The sequence below is a fragment of the Lithobates pipiens genome, unplaced genomic scaffold, assembly GCF_037356315.1.
Source record: "Lithobates pipiens isolate NorthernLeopardFrog02 unplaced genomic scaffold, aLitPip1_a1.2 Scaffold_22, whole genome shotgun sequence".
NCBI classification, from domain to species: domain Eukaryota; kingdom Metazoa; phylum Chordata; class Amphibia; order Anura; family Ranidae; genus Lithobates; species Lithobates pipiens.
In genome coordinates this window covers 185,356,698-185,365,235 of record NW_027507784.1, presented here as the reverse complement: position 1 = coordinate 185,365,235, position 8,538 = coordinate 185,356,698, and positions in this window count along the sequence as shown.

Sequence of the window (8,538 nt, the reverse complement as noted above, 5' to 3'; positions counted from 1 at the left end):
TGTCTGACACAGAACGAGACTGATCAGCATGGAACAGGTAAGTGCTCTTGATAGCCCCCGGTGGCGACTTTAGGCATGACAACATTTACTTATAGGAGAAAACTCCTTAGGAATCTCCACTTACTTTATCCGGCTGAAGGGTTTTGTGGTAAACCAAACAGACCCAATCTTCATCTACTCACGGTGAGCTCCGTTAACAAACCTTCAGGAACTGGGGCCCCTTTTTATCGGGATCCACACCCAGGAGCCGTAAAGCACTCTGCCAATAAACTTTATGGCTAAAAATACCAAAGCACTGGATCCCGGGATCCAGCTCTCTAAAAAGAGAAGCGTTACGGGCTAAACCTCGTTTCTTCCAACACGAGGCCTGGGTACCATTCAATTCGGCCTAAAAAGACACTTTGAACGGATCCATGGCCTGCCCCAGCAAGGAATACTCCAGCAGAGCTCAGCACAGCACATCTTTACTCGTGACCAACACCTAAGACACAGGTGAAAAAATGGAGGTACTCCCTGTAAAGGGAGGGGTTATATAGGGACTTGAACTTCCTGTTTAGGGTGTGCCAGTGTCCATCACCTAAAGGTGGCCTATATAAACCTCATAGTAACTACTATGGCTCTGTGTCCCGTGATGTACGATTATGAAATATACAGACACTTTTTTATACAAGCGTCTGGCCTCATGGGCAATTAAGTACAGCGACACCATCTGGTCGTTGGAAGTCCACCCCTCCCATGTTAAGGTTGTATTCGTGGACACAGATGGGCTTCACAACAACACCAGTCACCGTTGTAATTTCGACTGCCGTATATGCGTGAAGGGAGGACAGAACAAAAACATTCCGTGTATCCCTCCACTTCACTGCAAGTAAAATATTACAGCTCAAGCAAGCTCTCTCCCCCATCTAAGTCAAGATTCTACAAGCTGTTGGGGAAAGCCCCAGAGAGTAGATCACACGGTGCCACTTGCTCCAATACCACAATCAAAAAGGTGACTAAAAAGTGTCACATTTGTGTAATAATTGTTCACATATAAGGGGTACGAATAAGGGTGACACCGAGTCCCAAACAATCTTGCCAGAGCTCCCTATGTAATCTGGGCAGTTGGCACTATTGGTGTTAGTGTAGTGTTGGTGCAACTCATGGTTAGATGTCCTCTCTCCTCTCACTGGAACTAAAAAGGGCTCCACGAGAGGAGGTGACATCACTTCCTCTCCCCGTGTTTACATTACACAGGCAGAGAACAGTCTCTTATTCGCCAGAACCGATCACCAGGTCCAGGCCAGAAATCATTGGCCTGGGCCTGGAGACTGATCGGTTCTGGAAGGAATCCGATTGCTGTGGGTGCACGCATACGACGTACAATGACACCTATTCTCCCGGGAGAGCCAACCTGCTGCAGTACAATTGCGGTGGCTGGTCCTTAACTGGTTAAATATCCGATTCAAGTATGTGTTCTTAACCCAAAAAAGTGATTTTTTTACCGATCTCAGACTCCTCCAAATCTCCATTTTTATTCTATATTTTGTGAACCGACTTCCTGCTGTGTGCTCTGGGCAATGGGCTTTGGGATTTGCAGTGTACATAACTACAACTAAGGTGCACGTTCTTAAGTACCGGTGGGACAGGAGAGCCAGAGAAAACTATGGAAGGCGGTGGGAGGGGGTGTTCCCTCCACCTGCTTGTAAAAGCAGTCTAGTAGCTAATTCGCCACTAGGATTGCTGTTATATGAAAGCTGACCGCCGGTTGAAAAGAACGATACCAAGATGATACCTAAACCTGCAGGCATCATTCTGGTAAAACCACTCAAAGTCCAGCAACATACCAGTGCATCAATAAATAAAAAAAAACTATTTTCTTTATTCATTTTAAAAAACAAATGAGAGCTGTAAAATACTCACCATGTCTCTCTGCAAATAGCTTGAAGTGTCTACTTTCCAAAATGGGCTCATTTGGGGGGGTGCCATCTTAGCATTTTATGGCCTTCAAAACTGTGATAGGCAGCGAGGAGTGAAATCAAAAATTTTCACCCTTAAAATCCTGAAGGTGGCGCTTAGTGTTTTCGGGGTGCAATAAAAAGGAGAAGTAGCAAAATGTATTTTGGGGTTCAATTCCACATATAACCATGGCATATGTGAGCAATATCACATTTAGGTCAAAGGTCAGGAGGCGTGTCCCCAGAGGTCAAAGGTCAAGCATCGCTTTAAAATTGAATACAATTAAAATTGCACACAAACGTGCAGTGGTGACAAACTACATACATTTTTAAAAGCCTTTACAGCTTACCACTTTAGATTTACAGAGGATCTGACCTTCGCGGTGATACCTCACATGCATGGTGCAATTGATGTTTACATTTGACGCCAGAACGACACTTGCGTTCGCCTTTGCGTGAGAGCAGGGGGAACAGGGGTGCATTTTTTCTTTTTTCTTTATTATTTTTTTGCTTTTTTATCTTATTTTTAACTACTTAAGCTCCGGACCAATTGTCAGCCTAAGGACCAGAGGTCTTTTTACAATTTCGCACTGCACTGCTTTAACTGGTAATTGCGCGGTCATGCAATGTTGTACCCAAACGAAATTTGCGTCCTTTTCTTCCCACAAATAGAGCTTTCTTTTGATGGTATTTTATTGCCTCTGCGATTTTTTTTTTTTGCGATATAAATGGAAACATTTCGAGAAAAAAAGATATTTTCTACTTCTTGTCATAAGAAAAATCGAATAAACTCAATTTTAGTCATACATTTAGGGCAAAATGTATTCAGCCACATGTCTTTAGTAAAAAAAAATGTCAATAAGCGTATATTTATTGGTTTGCGCAAAAGTTATAGCGTCTACAAACTAGAGTACATTTTCTGGAATTTACACAGCTTTTAATTTATAACTGCCTATCTCATTTCTTGAGGTGCTAAAATGGCTGGACAGTACAACCCCCCCCCCCCCAAATGGCCCCATTTTGGAAAGTAGACACCCCAATGAAATTTCTGAGGGGCATGTTGAGCCCATTGAATATTTTTTTGTCCCAAGGGATTGAATAATGAGAAAAAAAAATTTAACACAAAGTTGTCACTAAATGATATATTGCTCACACATGCCATGGTTATATGTGGAATTGCACTCCAAAATATATTCTGCTACTTCTCCCGAGTACGGGGATACCACATGTGTGGGACTTTTTGGGAGCTTAGCCGCGTACGGCACCCCAAAAACCAATCACCACCTTCAGGATTTCTAAGGGTGAAAATTTTTGATTTCACTCCTCACTACCTATCACAGTTTCGAAGGCCATAAAATGCCAAGATGGCACAACCCCCCCAAATGATCCCATTTTGTAAAGTAGAGACCCCAAGCTATTTGCTGAGGGGCATGTTGAGCCCATTGAATATTTTTTTTTGTCCCAAGGGATTGAATGATGACAAAAAAATAAATTTTTTTACAAAAAGTTGTCACTAAATTATATATTGCTCACACATGCCATGGTTACATGTGAAATTGCACCCCAAAATACATTTTGCTGCTTCTCCTGAGTACAGGGATACCACATGTGTGGGACTTTTTGGGAGCCTAGCTGCGTACGGGGCCCCGAAAACCAATCACTGCCTTCAGGATTTCTAAGGGTGAAAATTTTGGATTTCACTCCTCACTACCTATCACAGTTTCGAAGGCCAAAAAATGCCAAAATAGCACAAAACCCCCCGAAATTACCTCATTTTAGAAAGTAGACACCGCAAGCTATTTGCTGAGAGGCATGTTGAGTCCATGGAATATTTTATATTTTGCCACAAGTTGCGGGAATATTACAAACTATTTTTTTTTTTTTTCACAAAGTTGTCACTAAATGATATATTGCTCACACATGCCATGGGCATATGTGAAATGACACCCCAAAATAAATTCTGCTGCTTCTCCTGAGTACGGGGATACCACGTGTGGGATTTTTTGGGAGCCTAGCTGCGTACGGGGCCCCAAAAGCCAAGAACCGCCTTCAGGCTTTCTAAGGGCGTAAATTTTTGATTTCACTCCTCACCCCCTATTACAGTTTTGAAGGCCATAAAATGCCAAGATGGCACAAAACCCCCCCAAATGACCCCATTTTAGAAAGTAGACACCGCAAGCTATTTGCTGAGAGGCATGTTGAGTCCATGGAATATTTTATATTTTGCCACAAGTTGCGGGAATATTACAAACTTTTTTTTTTTGCTCAAAGTTGTCACTAAATGATATATTGCTCACACATGCTATGGGCATATGTGAAATTACACCCCAAAATAAATTCTGCTGCTTCTCCTGAGTACGGGATACCACATGTGTGGGACTTTTTGGGAGCCTAGCCGCATACGGGACCCCGAAATCTAAGCACCGCCTTCAGAATTTCTAAGGGCATTAATTTTTTATTTTACTCCTCACTACCTATCACAGTTTTGAAGGCCATAAAATGCCAAGATGGCACAAACCCCCCCCCAAATGACCCCATTTTGGAAAGTAGACACCCCAAGCTATTTGCTGAGGGGCATGTTGAGACCATTGAATATTTATTTATTTTTGTCCCAAGGGATTGAATGATGACAAAAAAATAAAAATAATTTTTTTATTTTACACAAAGTTGTCACCAAATGATATATTGCTCACACATGCCATGGTTATATGTGGAATTGCACCCCAAAATACATTTTGCTGCTTCTCCTGAGTACAGGGATACCACATGTGTGGGACTTTTTGGGAGCCTAGCTGCTTACGGGGCCCCAAAAACCAATCACCACCTTCTGGATTTCTAAAGGCATTCATTTTTTTTTTTTACTCCTCACTACCTATTACAGTTTCGAAGGCCATAAAATGCCCAAATAGCACAACCCCCCCCCCCCCATATGACCCCATTTTGGAAAGTAGACACCCCAAGCTATTTGCTGAGAGTCCTGTTGGCTGAACGAAAAAAAAGAGATTGATCGGTGGGTATGCCCACCATTAGAATACCTCCCTTCATCCACCCACTTCTAATGATGGGCATACATGCACCATTTATATATGCCGAAGCATGGGGGCATCCTCCCGCAAAAAAGTTATGCCGCGTACACACGGTCAAACTTTTCCACGGACAAGCCCTCCGTCGGAATTTCGACCGTATGTATGCGGCATTAGGAGCAAAATCGCTCCTCCTCCCCTGCTGCCCCCATGCTTCGGCATATATGCTCTTTTTTTTTAACTGTGGTGGTGAAATCACCTCCTACAGCACTGGAGTCACGGCTTTATGTATTGTGGGAGCAAACGCTATTGCTGTCAAGATAAATAAATCCGTGCTGCAGCTGAATAGCGTACCTGAAAACAAAAAAAATGGTTAACAATAAAACACAGTAAACAGTAATGTATAAAAAATTTGAGAGAAGAGAGAGAAAGAACAATAAAACGACAACTATTTTTGTTTTTTATATTTTATATATATATATTTTTTTTTAATTTTACTTTTTTGTTTTTTTTTACACTTTTTTTTGAACTGTAAACTGTAACAACTGTAACGGTTCGGGTCTCTCAAAATGCGATGGCATCTTGGGAGACCCTGTGTTAGTGTGCCTAACCTGTGAAATGCTGTACCCTATGCTAAAACTTCACTAGTGAATGGTAGCGTTCAAAACATTCACCAAGGCAAAGACCAGGATTGCCAGGACAGCGTGGACAATAACGGGTGTCACGCCTATATCCGCGCTTGGTACAGACACGACATCTTCTTTGGGGGGTTCGTTGGGTAGGGGTACTCGGGAGGGCATAAGGAAAATGCCTCTCATGCAGCCGGCTTACTGCATTTGGTTGGGAATGGTGAGGTGCAGTACAGACGGGATACAGAAGGTCTGTGACAACCTCTCTCTGGAAAAAAAGAAAGGTTAAAGTCCCGCCTGAAGCTCTGTATAGCACATGAGCGTTCAGCAAAGCCAATTGAAATAAGTAAACAGACACTTTTTTGTACCAGCGTCTGGCCTTACGGGCAACTAGATACAGCGCCAACAACTGGTCATTAAGATCCACCCCTCCCATATTTTTGTTATATTCGTGGACAGGGGTTTCTCCACAATACCAGTCGCTGTATGAATTTGGACCGTCGTGTCTGCATGAAGGGAGGTAAGAACGAAAACATTCTTATTATCCCTCCACTTCATAGTGAGCAAATTATTACACCGCAAGCAGGCTCTCTCCCCAGCCTAAGACGGGAATCTACAAGCCGCTGGGGAAAGCCCTGGCGATTAGGTCGCACGGTGCCACATGCTCCAATCTGATGATCAAACAAATGACTAAACAGTGGCACGCTCGTGTAATAATTGTCCACGTACAAGTGGTACCCCTTTCCGAACAAGGGTGACACCAAGTTCCACACTATCTTGCCAGCACTTCCTATGTAGTCAGGGCAGTTCTCTGGTTCTACGTAACTATCTTTACCCTCATAAACCATAAAGCTCCATGTATAGCCTGTGGCCCTGTCACAGAACTTATAGAGCTTGACCCCGTATCTGGTACGCTTGTTGGAAATGTATTGTTTGAATGACAAGCGACCAGAAAACAAAATTAGGGACTCATCAACGCAGACAAATTGATGGGGGGTAAACAAGTCTGCAAAACGTTGGTTGAAGTGGTTTATGAGGGGCCGAATTTTGTAGAGCCGATTGTATTCAGGGTCTCCACGAGGACGACAAAGTTCATTGTCATTGAAGTGCATGAACCGCAAGATCTGCTCGTATCGTTTCCTGGACATGGAGTTAGAGAACAGGGGCATGTGGTTAGTCGGATGCGTGGACCAATATGCCCGCAACGTCATGAATTTATGTGTGCCCATATTGAGAGAAAGGCCCAGAAAGGTCTTAAATTCGGAAACCGTAACTGGTTTCCAATCTCTGGCAAGGGAAGGCAACTATGGATTAGCGGCGATGTGTTGACCAGCATATAAATTAGTTTGGTCCACAATAGATCTATAGAGATCTTCCGTGAAATACAGCGAATAAAAATCAAGTGGCGTAAAATCAGCTGTATCCACCTGAATACTGGGTTGGCCAGTGAATGGGGGAAGTACTGGTGCTGCAGAAGTGGTGGGCACCCAATCAGGATTGGCAAATTCTGCAGGAAGGGCACTATGAGAACAACGGGCCTGCCTTTGTCTTCTTCTTGGAGGCAGCGGGACACTACTTGTGCTTGCCACCTTGCCAGCTTGAACTGCACTTATGGGACTCGCCACGTCACGATGTGATACTGCAGTGCTGGATGTACGTCCAGGGTGTACTAGGCCGCTGGTGCTTGCCAGTTCACCAGAAGGATGAGCGGCTCTAGTACTTCTCTGCTCCATACGAGGGACCTGCGATTCTTGCACCTCAACAACATCAGAAGATCGGGGGCCAGTAAACCTGACGTTAGCAGGGACCTCATCTTCGTTGTCAGAGCTATCTGTCATGGAGCCGCTGTCCTCTGCAGGATCGTATTCTGAGCCTGAATCTGACAGATCAGTGACTTCCTCTTCACTATCTGTCATGCTCAGAAACGTGTAGGCCTCTTCACTAGTGTACCTTCGCTTTGCCATTTTGGGCTCTAAATTTAGGGGTACTCACAGGTAAAAAAGCATCTAGGCTGTCAGCGACTGTATAAAACGCTACCAAAAAAAAACTGTTAGCAATCGCAGGGATCAAGCCTGACTCTGCGAACGCTGCAGTTATGTGTGTTGTGTTTTGTAAGTGACAGTGATCGATCAATACTGCACTTGGGTGGGCTGGGCTGGGCGGAGGGGCAAAACGCAGGTGCTAGCAGGTATCTGGATTGATCCCACTAACAATGCATGAATCGCCGGCTGCATTCTCAGGCTCCTTGTTGGGACAGGAGAGCCAGAGAAAAACATGGAAGACGGTGGGGGGGAGGGGACATTCTCTCCCACTGCTTAAAGAGGATATTTTATCTATATATATCTGTGTGTCTTCATAATGCAGCTGACCCCCCGTGTGTCTTCATAATGCAGTTGACCCCACCGTGTGTCTTCATAATGCAGCCGACCCCCCCTCGTGACGATACTCCTCGTCGTATCCCTCACTGTCATCCAGATGGAGGCAGATGTGTGTTCATCATGCTGCTGATACATCGGCGTGTGAGGAATAGGGATGAGCTCAGGCGTGTTCACATGGAACACGTGCAGAGCCCGCCAGGAAGTGGGGGCAGCGCTGCGCTAATCAATTCCCCGATCTCTGCAGCTGCACATCGGGGCAATGTCTCACTGCCTGTGATTAGCGTAGCGCTGCACCCACTTCCTGGCGGGGTCTGCATGTGTTCCATGCAAACACGCCTGAGCTCATCCCTAGTGAGGAGTTAATAAAAGTCAGATGTGTGTTCATCACGCAGCCGATAAATCGGCGTGTGAGGAGTTAATAAAAGTCAGACGTGTGTTCATCATGCAGCCGATGTATCTGCGTGTGAGGAGTTAATATAATAATGCAGCCGATGCATCGGCGTGTGAGGCGTTAATAGAAGTCAGAGGTGTTGTTTGTCAGTTGCTCGATGCTCGGTTTCTTGTGTCTGAA